The sequence below is a fragment of the Tenrec ecaudatus genome, chromosome 16, assembly GCF_050624435.1.
Source record: "Tenrec ecaudatus isolate mTenEca1 chromosome 16, mTenEca1.hap1, whole genome shotgun sequence".
NCBI classification, from domain to species: domain Eukaryota; kingdom Metazoa; phylum Chordata; class Mammalia; order Afrosoricida; family Tenrecidae; genus Tenrec; species Tenrec ecaudatus.
In genome coordinates, this window is record NC_134545.1 from 41,013,453 (window position 1) to 41,029,680 (window position 16,228).

Sequence of the window (16,228 nt, forward strand, 5' to 3'; positions counted from 1 at the left end):
TCACATGAGGAAACTGGAGAGAGTAAGGAACTTTCCCAAGCCTAGAATTTAAACCCAGCTCTATCTGTCTTATGTCACTCATTTCTACCCTTTCTTAACTGAGATGGTGCATTGTTCAACATCTTTCACAGTATTGTGGCTAAGGAAGCTTAAAACAAGAATAATTGGTCAGATGATAAGGAAGAATCTTTCTGTATCTTACTCTAATCAGATAAAGCCCCTTCGTCAACACCAGGAGATGACTTGACACTGTGGCTGCAACAGTGGGCTCAAATAGAGCACCAGATGTGCGATGACCCAGGCCTGGGCAGTGTTTTGTTCTTCTGTACGTAGGGTCAATATGAGTTACAACCAACAACAACAACAACAGATGGAGTAGATGTTTATCCCAAAGGAGATCTCATTTTTAGAAGGACTTTAGTGATCATTCAGTCCATTGTCTCCAATATATATGTGGGGTTCACCAAAACCCAGGAGCCAGGAACCCTGGCAGCAGTCATTGTGTACTCCCAGGCAGTCACAGTCATTGTGTACTCCCAGGCAGTCACAGTCATTGTGTACTCCCAGGCAGACTTTCCTGAAGCTTTTCTGACCGGATCGCTCCTTCATGGACTCAAGTTCTATTTTCACCTTATAGGAAAAGGGGTATTTCCTTGTGAATTTCTAAAATGTATAATTATCCCAGTAACTGGATAAAACCTTGTTGATTATAAATAAATTATCACTTCGCCTCCTTGCCACCATCAACATGCCTTTCACACTCCAATTAAATTAACCCACTTACTTCATTCTCTAATTAACTTTTCTAAAAGTTAACCCTTTTATTCCATCTTAGAATAGAAGTCTAGTCTCCCTAATTGTATTTGCTCTCTTGGTTCCCTGCCAGTCTCTCTCCCTCTGTCTCTCTCTCTTTCTCTCTTGGTTCCCTGCCAGTCTCTCTCCCGCTGTCTCTCTCTCTCTCTCTCTCTCTCCCCCCCCCCCCCCATCTCTTAAGTAGATCCCTCTTCCTGTAACTACCTTGCCTGTTCTAGAGTTCAGGGTGTGGTCCAGTTGCATGGAGCTCGTGGACCGAGCTTGGCTAGTAAGTGGTGGTAACTGCTTTACTTCCTTCTAGTTGAATTTTACTCACAATAGCTTTGTTGTCTCAGAATGTCAACTCATGTCTACAGCAAAAGTTATTAAGCAAATAGAGAATCTGTGATTTTATTTTCACTGGTGTTAGCATTGAGAAAAGAGTTTAACCGAAGCTAGGTTGTTTCACACAAGAATACTTGTTAGGCCTAGTTTCTGTGGTGAAAAGCTATGAATCTTAAGTGTGCATTGTGAATATCTACACATTTTTGTTTATTTTAGGGTTGCAATTGATGTATGTGCCTAGGTAAAAAGTAAAACCAACAGACACAATGAGGGCCCGAGGGAGCCTTGGAATAACCTCAGCCTGCTCTTCAGGAGAAAGATGAAGTTCTATGCTCCTGGAAAAATCCTGTCTTGGAAACTGTAAGGAGCAGTTCTACTCTGTCTGATGTAGGGATGCTATGAATTGTAACTGACTCTATGGGAATGGGTGGGAATTTGGCTCTTGCCTGACAACATTGGCCAAAGCAGGAGGGGCAGTGACTAGAACATGTAGTCCACATGCTGTATGAACTCTGTATACCAATCGAGGGCACACCAGTTCTATGTGCGAATACATCCAGATTCCAAACTCATTTCCGCTTCCTCCTCCTGTGAAAGCCGTTTGTGTACCCCCTTTATCCCTATCTTTGTTGTGAGGGCTCTGGTCATGCTGGCTTGGCATCCAAACGTATGTACATGCCTCTGTCCACCTCGCCTAAATTACGGCCTCCTTTGTGGTCAAGATCCAGGTCAGTCATCTTTGTGCCTCATTTCAAGTGCTTTGCACATGACAGATGCAACTTACCATGCATGGACCAATCACGTGCAGGTGGTGGACGTCTTCTTCTGATTTAGGCTGATATTCTCCAGGCAGTGTAGTGCTCAGGGTGAATATAAGAGGAAGGCGATTCCCCTGTACCATTCTGAATGGAAGGATGCTGAGTGTCTTTGGGCTCAGCTAGTCTTGTGTTCCAGGGTGTCAGGCCTGAGGAAGTGTTACTTTGCTTGGTATTCTAGGGTATATCAATAAAAGTTTGGTATGTTTGGCCTCTTCAGATGGGTCTCATGCAACTCCTGTTTTGCTGTGGACAGAATAAACCTTTAGGTGTGTCTGAGGCAATCAGGACTGATGAAAACTTGAAATATGTAAGGTCCTTTTAAATAGTTGTAAACAATCCTATTACTAGAATGTCTCAAAGTTTAAAAAAGAACCTTTTCATTGAAATAAAATTATGTGTTTATGGAAGGAATCTCGGGAAATACAGAGAAAGCAATGCCATCCATAAATCTGGAGCACAGAGGTAATACGTTATTTTATTTAAAAGTCAATTCAATGACAATGAAATGGGTTTTGGTTTTAATGAAATGTTATTTTTGACATATCTGGTCACAATAGATATAAAAGTTTAAAATATTTATTCTAAAACTGTATAGTTAATATACAAACACTATAGTAACCTCTACATATATAAAAAGTATAGTAAGCATACAAATAGTTTATAAATGTATAAAATGAAAAATAAAGATTTCCCCCTTCACTCCCACCCACTCGCTAATTCTTGAAACTTTTCATTGAAAATCTCCACTCTTTCCAGATTCTTTTCTGTTCCTCCAGGGGAAAATGTTCTATGTTCATATTTATATGTAGAAATAATCAGCCTTATTGTTTAGTTCTTAAACCTAGATATGCATCCACTCCTTATTCATCCCTATGGTTAGATTCCAAACACCGTCATTATGAAAAAAAATCACATTATGGAAAACTGGAGGATTTCTCTACCCCTCCCCACCTCCACTGTTAGACAGGTCTTTCTACTCGTGTGAAAAAGTTACAGTCTCAGAAACTCACTGGGCAGTTCTACCCTATCCTATAGGATCACTATGAATCGGAATTGAGCCGATAACAATGAGATTTTTCCCTTGAGACCATCCATTTATCCATTTTTTTTAGTTTAGAAAATATATTAATAGAAATAATAGCTAAATTTTCTGATATGCTTATCAGTGTGTCCAGTCCAGTTATGCATAATTTCTCTGCAGAAAGGGAGGCCTGCGGGCAACAAAGCTGGATAAAGCTGAGCAGGGTGACTGAGGCCCAAGGTCTAACTACCTCACCTTCCTCTTGTGCTGGGCCAGATCTTCCCTCGTGGAGCTGCTTCGAGGGTTTCACTCCCACCCCTGAAAACTCTGCTTTCACTACCAGAGCCTGCTCTTTCCTCTAATCCTGGGGAGTCCCCAGACTCAAGGCCTCCTGTGAGGGCGCTGGTAGGCTGGCAGCACCCAAGACCAACCCCACTTAGATGGAGAGTTTAGGCCCTGTTCACCTCACTTTGGGATGCCATTACATGTACATACATTCCTTTAAAAGATCCCCTCTTCTACCCCTTTCTTTCTGGGGGCGTGGATGGCTAGAGACTTTTTGCTGACCCCATTCTGAAAACCGGCCACCAGCTCCCTCCTTGACGGGCGCTCTGGATAGCACGTTGCATCGTTAGGCGTGGCTTGGTGGAGCATGTGTTTGACCTGACCTGGGGAGGCAGGCCGAGAGGATCCGGGAGAGCTGGCCACAGGAGCAGAGCAGTGTGAGTGAGGATATGGGGTAGGGCACTGCTTCCTGTGGGAGGGAGAGACAGTGTTAAAAGCATCCTATATAGACACCCAGATTGTCACCATTGAGAAATGGCTCACGGTACCACTTTTTATTGTGTGTCCTCTAAGCTTTGTTTGCTTTCTCACACTTCTGCTGCCACTGTTGTCCTCACCACCTAGAAGGAAGCCAAGACAACAAGGTAATGTGTCTTCCCAAGTGGTCTGGAATGCCCTTTGCTTGTGTCCTCCCAACAGCTTGCCTAGGACAATTGGAGTTATTAGCTGCCTGTCCACAGCCTGGATTTCAACCTTAGTGAGTGTTGCGGTGATTTCAACCACAGGCTATCAGGGCCTCGAGAAGCTCCCTGAGCCATCCACGCATATCCACTCACGGGGTTTCTGAAGTGAGAGCAGAGGTCTACATAGACTCACGTGTGAGCGTAATTCCCAATGCCAAGGACCCACTCGAACCTGCTGCTCAGAGGTAGTAGGCCAGCCAACATGGATTTTCTGGGGACCTGGTAGCCCCACAGATGAGGAATGACATGGCCTTTGGCTTAAAGGGCTTATCTTTTTTGATCCTTAAGAACCCCTGGATCAGCTTTCTTGGTGGTCTGGGCGTGAAACCAGATATTTGAAGATCAGGAACCCCAAGAGAGGAATGTAAGGGAAGTGGTGGGTCAGTGGTAGGTAGAATTCTTGCTTTTCATGTGGGAATCCCCGGCTCACTCTCAGGGAATCTTCTGTGCAGTTACCACCTATCTGTCAGTGGAGTCTTATGTGTCGCTGTGATGCTGAACAGGTTTCAGTGGAGCTTCTGACTAACCGGGACTAGGAAGAAAGGCCTGGTGGTCTTCGAAAAATCAGCTATTAAAAGCACTATGGATCAAAAAGGTGTCATCTACAGTCAATCATAGGTGGTATAATTCTGGGCAGAATTAATTTTTGTTGTGTGTATGGTTGCCATGACTCAATGGTCCTTAAAAGCAACACCAACAATACCAACAATAAGAAATAGAAGTATCACCCAGGGTCCACCTGCTCCCTCTAGAATACTAGTCATACCTTTAAGTACTCCCTTCTTTGAGACACTCTCCTGTTCATTTTCCAGCCTCCTGTGTCCCACTAGCTCACCAGCTCCTGATGCCTGGTGGCTGACAAGAGTCACACCTTGAGGCCCTGGCATGAAGTGGGACTTCCTCTCTGTGTCCTTGGAGGACCTAGCTTGGGTGTCAGCCTGGTATTTTGAGATTTGATGAAGGAGGAGAGATAGAGTGGCCTCGTGGCGTATTTGTGGCTAACCTCCTGTAGCCTTGACTGATGACTATGGTGACATCTGTAGACAGTAAGCTGCTGCTTACTGTGGTGATTGAGTTTCCGGAGTTATTCCACGTCAGCGTTCATGAAGCCAGATTGCTGGTTATTAATCTTGCTAGCTGGTACCTGGGCAGAGCTTGGATTTCAGGTCTCTCTCCCTCTTAGTACTGAGTTCTTAGGAAATATTATCCAGTCAAAATAACAAGGTAGAAGGAAGGCACAGTCATTGTAGCAAGAAGAATTGGTTGACTTTCAACCATTTTACGAGGGAGCATATGATCCTGGTGGCATAGTGGTGATGCATTGGGCTGCTAACTACAAGGGCAGCAGGCCAACGCCACCAGCCGCTCCTTGGGAAAGAGATGAACTGTTCTACTCCTACAAGCATTCTCATCCCAGAAGCCAACAGGAGCAGTTCTACCCTGTCCTAAATGTTTGCTATGAGTTGGAATAACTTGATGGCAGGAAGTTGTGTGATCTAGAACTGATGCATTAAAGGAAGAAGTCCCAGGTGCACCAGAGGCTTTGGTTTATAAACAAAGGTTCCAGGACTTGACAGGATACCAATGGAAAAGTATTCAACAAAATGACACAACATTGGAGGGTGATGGAAAGAGACCCATAATTGTGCCCATTTCAAAGAAAGGTGGCCCAATAAAGTGTGGGAATGATCAAATAATTGATATCACATGCAAGTAAAGACTGACTGAAGATAATTAAAGGACAGTTGTAGCTGTATATCAACAGGAAGCTACCAGAAATCATTGCTAAAAACAGAGACTACCTGAAATAATATTCATCTGTGTTTTATTGACTACGAAAGCCATTCAAACTGTCTAGATTGTTAAAAATTACAAATTAAATGTAACATTGCAAAACCCAGGAATTCCGGAACACTTGGTTGTGCTCCTGAGGAACCTGTACATAGACCGGGAGGCAGTGGTTGAAATGGAGCAAAGGTGTGCAGCATGGCTTACAATGAGGAAGGAAAAGTGAGTGCATCGGGCTTGTATCCTTTCACCACCTTTATTCGACCTGTATGCTGAGCCACCGTCTGAGAAACTGGGCCAGGTGAAGAAGAGAGAAACTGGACCAGAAGGGAGGAAGATCTGATTAAGAACCTGCAACATGCAGATCGCCAAAGTGAAGACCACTTCAATCACGTATTGATGAAGAGAAAAATGATAGCTGTCTGCATGGATTCTGCTTTAACATCTGGAAAATCAAGATACTCACAACTGGGCCAGTAAGAGACAAGTGGATAAAATATTTTATTTGGGTCCTTAATTGTTGCTATGGAAGTAGCAAGAAGCCAAGTGGCATATTGCATTGGGAAAATGCCCTGCAAGAGATCACTTTAAAGTATCGAAAAGCAAAGGTGACATTTTGAGAACACATGATGTCAGTCAGGCATTTTCAATTGGCTCGGATGCATACGAAAGCATGTGATTAAAGAAGACCGAAGAGGAATTGATGGATTTGAATTTTGTTATTCGCAAAGACTGATGAAGATCTAAAAACCGTTAGAAGGATGAACCAATCTGTCTTGGAATTAGGACAGCCAGAAGACTCCTTTGAAGAAAGCCTGTGGAGAGTCTGTCTCATGTACTTTGGACACGTTATCAAGACCCTTGCCTGGAGAAGAGCATAGGCTGGTCAGTGAAAAGAGGAAGAACTTCACTGAGCTGAAGGGACACAATGGCTGTCAGGACGGCACAGCAGAGAGAAGTGTTTTGTTCTGTTGTACACAGGGAAGCTGTGAGTTTGGACTGACTGGGTGACCGGAAAACCATGATAACAACCATAATGTAAAAAATTACCATGCATAATAAAGTGCTTGAAGGTGGATTTAAAAGAAAGACTTCACTAAAAGACCTTGTTTAAATTGGTCATTTATTAATGTTTTTCTACAAATCAACCATGGACTCCTTTGAACAATGGCAAGATATTTGTATTTTCTGGTTTTCAATACATGCCTGTGTCATATGTGTGTACATGTGTGACAGAAAGACAGATAGGCATAATGTGAAGAGCCCCAAACGGATTATTTCCTTTGAAGCCTCTGAGCCCAACTCTGCTAGCCCACGCTACCCACGTCAGCTCAGCATGCCGACTCCGGAGCGGCCAGGTAGTTTAGGAGCCCGGCCAGGCATCAGTCAGAATAGATGGAACCACGGTGGTTATAACCCCGTGAATATTAGCTCAGCATAGGAATTGTGCCGAGCATTTCCCATCGCGTGAACTAGAGAACAGAGCAATCATTGCCCTGGAGCAATTGAGGGACCCCAAGTCCAATGGCCCACCGGTGCCATTTCATTATTAATTCTCATCGAAGACATCGGCAACTTTTGAAGACAAGGGGGACTCGGTCTCTGTCTCTGCTCCTCCTTCCTTCCTAGCTGATCTTTCTGAGCAGCACGTGTCTTGGGATGAAACCTTTCCCTGGGCAGCATGACTCTAAAGAGTTTACCTGTGTGTCTCTGCATGTTGGCAACCTCTGGCCTCATGAAAAGAGCTTCTTCTAGATGCTGGTCATCCTCCTGAATTCTGCCCTTTAACTCACAAACAACCCTTACAGAAGAAGTATGTGCCTTCCTTTGTTTTTAGATGCAGAGATGGGGTTCAGAGAGAAGGGATGCAGCACCACAGTCCCCCTAGCTAGAAAGTAGCATGGGTACTATTTAATCTTGACCTCTGATTCTAAAGCCCCTTTCTCCACAGTTCACCCCATGGCCAATGTCAAGCTCCAGGGTATGATACTGGGTCCTGTGTGCCTGAGAGGCCTCTGCCCCTCGTGCCAAGTCTTCCAATCCATGAATATGGATTTCAGTGGTCTTGAAATTCTTTCAGCAGTGTTGTACAGTTTCCACTTTGCAAAGATTGGGGAAAACATGCGTGGCTATAGGGTGGCTCTCTGTTTGGAAGGTGATCTGGGCCCTCAGTGGGAACAAGGTAGACCCAGGGACTTTTCTCTCACTTGGTTGCCCTATCTGTCCCAGTCTTGTCACCATGGTATCTGTGATGCTGGGGAAGCACATTAGCTGGAAAGCAAACACATTGTAGGAAGGAAAGGACTGCGGCACCTTGGTCACATGTGCGGAAAGAAGCACCCAAGGAGGCACAGGAGCAAGAGGGTGACAGAGACAAATGGCAAGGGTGGATGCTTCGGTCCATGCATTCAGATTCATACTGGCTTAAGCCAGAACCAAGAAAGTTGACCATACTCATTCCTGTCACTCTCTGACTGCCACCAGTGGGCTGCTCCTCTGGGGTGCAAAAGGTTAAGAGAGGAGACCAGAAGCCAGTGTCCAGTGCCTGAGTGCTGAGCCCCAGTAAGTACCAGTGTAAGTAGAACACATAAAAGCAGGTGCTGTTCTTGTCTTCATTATGCAGGTAAGAACACTGAGTATTTAAACCACTTGCCCAAGTTGTCTCACAATTAATAAAGTAGCATAGGCAGGAGGAAAACCCAGGATTGTCTAAATTTGAATCACGGGTTTATAGACAGACCAGTGGGGAACTGAGGCTAGAGAGTAAATGTGTGAATGGTGCAGCGTATGTTCCAGGACATTACGGAGACCAGTGGGGCAGGAGTGACAGCTGGCAATTGAGAAAGGAGAGGCGGGATGGGTCTAGAAGTGAGGACAAGGGAACAGTCACTTTGGATGCCAGGTCGAAGAGCAGGGGTTTTATTTGGCACACGGAACCCGCCTTGGAATGTAACTCAGCTTAACTTTTAGTGTGGGCGCAGACGATGTGCTCCTTGGGCCACCAGTGTAGGTGGAGAGAGAGGTGGCGGCCAGAAGGAAGATTGAGAAGGGTGCAGAAGGTTGCGAAGTCAAAAGACTTTGGAGAAGAAGGCTTAGGTGTTGATCCCACAGTCATGGAGGCACCTCAAGGTGTAGGGGTCTTTCAGGTGTCCCTAGGTGACCTCTTCTCAGAGGCACCATGAGTGGCCCTAGTCCATCTGAATGATGCCTGGGAGCAGGAGGGGCTCTGTCAGACTCAGTTCATTTATGTTCTGTGCCAGCACAGGCAGCCCCAGACTGTCAGGGCTTTGGTGGAAAGGAAATGGCTCGATTGAGATATGAAACCCCCCACTCTACTACTTCTGTCAAATGGGAACCCTGTCTTTGTTTGCAAGACAGGAAAAAAAATCTTGGCCTATTGTCCAACACTTATATTTATAGATGCACTGTCATCGAGTCAACCAATAATTAAAGCAGATCGAATTACCCAGGATAGAGGGTCTGCCTAGCTGGTGGATGTGCAAGGTTAGTAAAATGGAGGAGCTGAGCAGTCTTGGAGTCTTCTGTGTGCTGTCGGTGTTCATGCTTCGTTTCTTTGCAGGATGTTTTGGTCAACAAAAACAATAAAAACAACATTTTCCCTCTTGTTCACTGGATATAACAGGAGATGGTCTTTGAATCATATTTGCTTGCTTCCCTAATGATACAGTGTGTCAAATTCTTAATAGCTTTAAGTAGAAACCCAACCAAAGACTTCAGGTGTCCCAGGCGCTGTGTAGTCTCAGAGTTTGTTATGAGGCATAACCTGAATGGAAGTCCTAACTAGCACTTGTTGAGACCCAGGAGTTCCTTGGCAAAAACCTGTGAGAACGCTCTGACTTTACCGTGGCCCCTCCTTAACCTGCCCAATGCAGGATCACTGAGCATTTTGGTCATGGCACTCTGCCTCTCTGACTCCAGTTTCTTCATCACCCCCCATTGCTTGTAGGATCTAGTGTAGACTTCTGGGCTTGACATTCAAGGTATCTTGGACGTGGTCTCAAACCGCCTTTCCAGTGTCACGTCCTGCTCCCCTAATTCATCTGCCACATGTTTTCTCCCCAACTGCCTCTTTGAATGTTTACTCTTGCTGAAATACTCTCTGCCTTTTTTTCCTGGTGTAACATTCTGCTCCCACAAGATCCAGTTCACATTTAGCTACCCCGGCTGCCTTCACTCTTAGATGAGCTAACAACATTTTTTCAAACTTTCAGAGGAATTGTCCGAATGATTTCATGTGCTTGGCGATTGAACCCAATGCTGCCTGTAGCTTAAAGCAACCACATGAATCATCGGAGCCGAGGGGTTTTCCAGGCACTGTCTCAATTCCACTTGAACAGAGCTGCGGGCCTCTAAATGGGGTCTTGTCTGTCTACAGCATTTCCTGGTGCCCTCTGACTACTGCCCCGAAGAAGTACTTCAAATGGAAAATGTTGCTGCCCTGTAATATGTTCTTTGATCAGTCCCATTTTGGATAGGCAGGGGCAACAAATGAAGAAGCACTCAGACAGGTTAAGTAACTTGTCCAAGGTCACACAGCTAGAAAGGCAGACGTGGCTATCCAGGCAGTCAACCATGAAGTCAACACGCCTCTTATCCCAACACCCACCCCATTTATGGTGAAAATTCTCAAACATATGACAAAGTGAAAAAATTTCACATCTAAATACTACCACCTAGAACCTACCAGGAAAACTGGCTTGAACTTCCTTTATCATATAAAGTTTGTCTCCTTTTGTTCCATCTAAAGAAGCAGCCTTTTCAGGTTTATCTCAGATGTTGTAATTTCTGAGTTAGACATAATATGGTATCCTCCTTGCTGGCTAAGGCTGGCATAGAGAACAGGGAACAGGGGAAGTACTGATCTTGGAATGCCTGTGTGCAGTCAGGGCCTCTTTGCCCCGCCCCTGCCCCCCAGCACAAAGCAGGGAGGAATAGTACTTGGGAATAATTCACCACCTCCAAACGACTCCTGGAGTCCTGAGCTCTAAGTTAGTTTGGTGACCTTTTAGGCAGTAGTCAGAAGACAGCAGGAAAGGGCTGCTGACACACAGAAACCAAAACCCTAACTCAGTGACAGTGTGGGACTCGGTCTGAGTGGCAGCTGTCACCCACTCAGTTATGCATCCCCATCCTGACCCCTCACAGCATTTGAGTTTGTAACCTTTGGTTCAGTGCATCTTCCTGTTTGGAGAAAGAGGACTGAAGCTAGTCAGGCTTGAAATCATGCCTTATGCCATCTGGTTTGTCCCTACAGTTACATTCCTGAGCCAGTCTCCTGCCTTGAGACCTTACAGCCCTTTCCTCTGGGTGATCGAGGCTGTGCATCAGAAACCCTGCTAGAATTCCTAAAATCACAGACACAGAAAATGTTCTTACACGTGTTCACTTACAATCACTCCTCTGTACAGACGATACAATGAAGAGTAAGCAGAGCATCGTGCTACCTGGGCTGGAGTTCATGCGTGCACAGGTTGCGTCCAGACACCATGGCTTTAAGTGCGTCCTTGGAACCAGTAGGAGGCTGCAGACACATTTTTCTCAGTAATTGGCTTGCTTTAGCCCTGTTAGGTTGACTTCTGCTGAGCCAGTTCAATTCAAGCAGGGAGGCCAGCTTGGCACGTTACGGCGACTGTTTTTGAGAATTTGAAAGAGGTCATGGTGATCCATTTTTTACAAAAGACGCAGGATGATCACATCGACTGATAAGGCAAAGGTTTTAGGAAAATTGAAAACTGTATTGACTAGAAAAAGGCCAGGAAATTTGCACCCAGTCCTTTGTTTCTACATTTCCTTCTTCAAGGGTAGCCGGAGCTATCCTAAGAGAATTTCACTGGGAACCTTAGCCCACCCCACCGAAAGTCCGGACCTTGCCTGTCAGATTTCTTGTTCTTAAACCTCAAAGGACATGTAAAAGGAACACAGTTTGACTCCCCTCAGGATACGAAAGCTGTCATTTTGATGTGGTATGAATGGTATGAAGCAAAGAGCACAGAGTTCTTTATGTGAGGACTAGAGAGAGGAAAAGACGACCTGCAAGGGTACACACATGTATGGAGGATGTGTCGCTAAACAACAGCTTCACACGGTAGTGTTTTTGTTTAGTAAAGGTGTCTGTGGTTTTTGTAGTAATACTTTTTTTCCTTACGCCCATAAGAACTGTAAGACATCTGGAAACTTCTCATAACGTCACTCATGATATTTAAAGAGAAACTGTCTTTGATTTAAGAGAAACGTTTTAAATAGCAGAAAGGAAATTTTGTTCTTTTGATCCAGCGCCACCAGCGATGTGTTTTCATCTAGCTTCCGGCCTCAGTCCTTCCCCTCATCTCCTTTTCCCTTACCTTTGGCTTCCATCCCTCCCCACCTGCTCTCTATCGGCTTTCACAGTGCTTCTTCTATCCTACTTCAGCCTCTCCCCACAGAAAAGGATATGGGCATCAAAGTCTACTCAGGAAGCAACCCAGGGCCACTCTCTGCCTTACTGGGGCACCAGGGCGTTGGGCAGGGAGGAGTGTGTGTACAGACTTGAGAGTTAAGCTGGGGATGCCTGTGTAGGCCTTTCCTTCCTTCCTATCTAAGTGGAATGTTTTGGCTAAGGAATCATATATGCCCCTATGTGCGCATGTGTGAAGTAAGAGCCTAGAATGACAGGGCTTTAGGCATGAAAGGTCCCTTCCCTCTGTTCTTCTGATGCCCCCCTTTAGTCATGCTAAGTTCTATACAGCCACCTTACTGTGTATTGATGTCTTAGGATGGACGCATGCTCTGAACTGTGTGCCAGTGCACGTTTTGGGGGTAAATCTCCCAGGGAAGGGTCTGCCTGTGCTCCTGGAAACCGCACAGGCTGCGAGTGCCGTGCTAGCTGGGTGAGGGTGGCCAAATGGTTGAACTCTGCCACGCAGTTTCTTGTTCAAGGAAACGGAGACGATCGTTCCCAGTCCTGTGGGTAGGATTAAACAGATGCTGTGTGTGAAGCACCACTCGCTAACCTCACACACAGACCAAGCAGCACCACAGCTCCTACCCCCTTCCTTTCCCTACGTGGACGTTCAGACCACAAAGGACCGCCTTTTGAGAGTAACGGAGCATTTTGCAATGTCAACGGTCAACTCCAATTTCAGTTTTTGAATTCAATAATCTCAAGTTTAACCTATTATGTTTTCCTAGACCTATGTAACTTGACCTTCAGGGGAAATCTATTAAAGTTATTTGATTGCACATTAAGGCCTGTGGATGTGGCTGTGCAGAACAGCTTTGTGGAAGTCTGCCCTAACTTCATTAGAAACGTGCTTGTGAACGGATCCTCAAACAGCCCCTAGGAAGTCTTGGCTATTCAATTGTAGAATTCTTGTTTCTTTGTGGGAGACCTGAGTTTGATCCCCTACCACTGCACCTCTGTGTGCCCACTACCAATCTCTCAGTGGAGACTTGTGTGTTACTCGGATGCGAAACAGAGCTCAGCGGAGCTTCCGGATTAGGATAAAAGACAAAAGCTTGACGATCTATTTCCCAAAATTAGCCAATGCAAACACCGTGGTCCGGTCCCCTTCCACATGATTGGCAGCTCACAAAACAAGCCGGTTTCAGGGACCTCATGGATCTGGGTCGCTCGCCCTTCACAATTCAAATGGGCTCTGTATCTGCTGGGTCTCTCCTGCGCCACTGTCTCCATTGGTGATGTAAGATCAGAATGAGTCCTTTTGAAAGCCCTGTCCTTCCTGGGAACTACACGGTCCATCATATCAGTGATTGAGACTTCTGAACTTAGCGACCTGCTGACTGGGTGGATTGGACAGAGTCCTTGCTTTGCTCGCTTTTTACGTCCTCTCTTCTAGCCTGAAGCCTTTTGGATGTGTTGTTCAAACTGCCATCGAGTCAATGCTGACTCATAGAGACTCCCTGTGGGTTTCCGAGGCTGTAACTGCTTGTGGGTGTAGAAAGCACGGTCTTTATATTCAACTGTGGAGGGGCTGGAAAGTTTTAAAACAGAATTCCGTCAACAGAGCATAATCCAAATTGATTTGGTGATGTCCAATATTGTTTCAGCATTGCCTCTTTTATATGGGCATGTTTTCCTTGGCATTAAATAATCTATTTTTGATAGTATAGAATTTGCAGATTACAAGAAATGATGGCGTTTGTTTACGTTTTAGGGCTTCCTCAAGCATGGGGAGCTTAGCATGGGGGATGGGAAATATGTTGCATACCTGCTAGTGATATGTGAACAGGACATGGAAGTTAAGCCTTTTTCCGTTTTCTCCCAGCTCTCCGGCTTGTCTCTGGAAGACAGCTGCAGTTTGGGGTTTGAGCCCTCCTCGGAGTTGGTCCATTGCCTTTTGGAGCCCCAAGCATAGCAGACCTTGCATGAAGAGCCATTGCTGGCAGTGGCATCTACTTGCAACTTGATAACTTGGATTTGATGTATATGATGCTTATTGGGAAACTGATCTATTTTTCAGCAGCGCCTCATAACAGTTTTTCATGAATGGTCATGTTACCAAGTTCCCGCAAAATACGTTTATTTAAGTTAAAAAATGAGGTGTTTTAAAGAGACATATTAAGTGGCTAACAGTATAGGTGAAATGCAGAAACAGTGATAATCAGAGTTACTGTAAGAACTGCTGGTCCTAGTTCGTCTCTGGCTAGCTAATGACAGATAACAGCGGTCGGTTTTTGGTAGCTAAAGTCGTTCCTTGATGGCAGAGACAGCATCAGTTTCATGTACCCAGCACACGAACCTCAGCCTTTATCACTGGTTTATTAACACATGCTATAGCCTATGACAACCCGGGGTGGGGGGGGTTGTCTTGCAGATGAGAGTCATTGTGCCGGACTCTTAGAGGGTGGGCGCCCTCCATAGACGCTGTTGTCAAAGGTTGACTATCCTACCACAGGAAAACTTTCACTGGTTCACTTTGACCCCAGACCCGTAGCTGTGGAGTCCCTTCCAGATTGTGATGGTTCTGTGTGTCAGGAGTGGAACTGTGGCCCATAGATGCTCAGTGGCAGAATTCTTAGGAGTAAAACTGTAGGCCTTTCTATCAAGGCATCTCTGGGTAGACTTGAACCTCCAGCCTTTTGGTTAGTAGCTCAGCATGTTAACCCAGGGTCTCCTGTCCTGAAACAAATACACAGAAATAGGCCGACCTTTCGTGTGGAGAGGGTTGAGCTGGTAGGAGTTGGTCTTGAGATGGGGTGGGGTGGCAGTGGGTTGGCATGGCGCTCTCAGCTGTAACTGTTTCCTCAGAGCATCTCCCAGCCATGATTGCCGCCAACCTTGCCCCAGTATCTTCGCTGCTGGAGTCTGTCATTCTCTCCGAGTAGCACAGAGGGTGTGGACCCTTGTCCTGGGTTGTCTGGCTTCTTGATACTCAGTTCTTCCTTGAAGAGAATGGTCCAGAGGGTGGCAGGACATGTGCTGAGTCACCAGCCCTTCTCTGTGTGGGAGTGGCTCACAGGCAGGATACTCCAGAGATGTAGCTGCTCTGGCTGGGGAAACAGACTGGTGTTTGGAAGTTAGTAGGTGGTGATGGCATGATCAGGGGTCCTGGCTTTCCACTCCCATAGAGTTCAAGTCTTAGAAATCTGCAGGTGCAGCTCTTCGCTGCCCTGGCGTGTTGCTGTGAATTTGCATCAACTTGATGGCAAGGTGGTGGTGGTGGTGTTGGTGGTGGTGATGGTGGTGTTGGTGGTGGTGGTGGCGGCGGCGGCGGCGGTGGTGGTGGTGTTGATGGTGGTGATGGAGGTGGTGGCGGTGGTGTTGATGGTGGTGATGGAGGTGGTGGTGGTGTGATGGTGGTGATGGAGGTGGGTGGTGGTGGTGTTGATGGTGGTGATGGAGGTGGTGGTGGTGTTGATGGTGGTGGTGGTGTTGATGGTGGTGGTGGTGTTGATGGTGGTGGTGGTGTCAGTGGCGGCGGCGGTGTTGTTGATGGTGGTGGCCATGGTGGTGGCAGCGGCGGTGGTGGCAGCGGCACCGAGGGGTGAGACAGGAATACCTTTGAGGCAGGTGCATTTTGGCAATGTAAAATGTTTCGCTGATCATCTTTCGCTGGGAGGGATTCTGTAACTAACTTGGCTCTATTGAATCGCTGCTACTTTTGTAGCTTTGGGACACTTTTGGCATTGTGCTATACTCTGGCTTGCTGAAGTAAAACGATCTGTCAAAAACAGAAAACCTTGTTTCTGAAACATTAATGCAGATATCTCGACCACTGCCTCATCCAGAGCCTCACTCCTTCAGCCCGCCTCAGTTGGAACACGAAGTCACTGCTTCTTTCTGACTGTGCAGACTCCCTCATCTTTTCTCCCTCCTGGCCTTGACGCTTGAAAACCCATGTCGTTATCCGTCATTGATTATAATCCCATTTATGACCTTCACTCAATCTTTTATCTTGACACCGTTTTTAAAATTT

At 45.9% G+C, this 16,228-nt stretch overlaps 1 protein-coding gene across 4 annotated transcripts in view; it reads left to right on the forward strand.

Annotated features, from left to right (window-relative positions):
• KCNMA1 (potassium calcium-activated channel subfamily M alpha 1) overlaps positions 1-16,228 on the forward strand; it is a 992,499-nt gene that overhangs the window by 257,880 nt on the left and 718,391 nt on the right. The gene's annotated exons all lie outside the window — the stretch shown is intronic.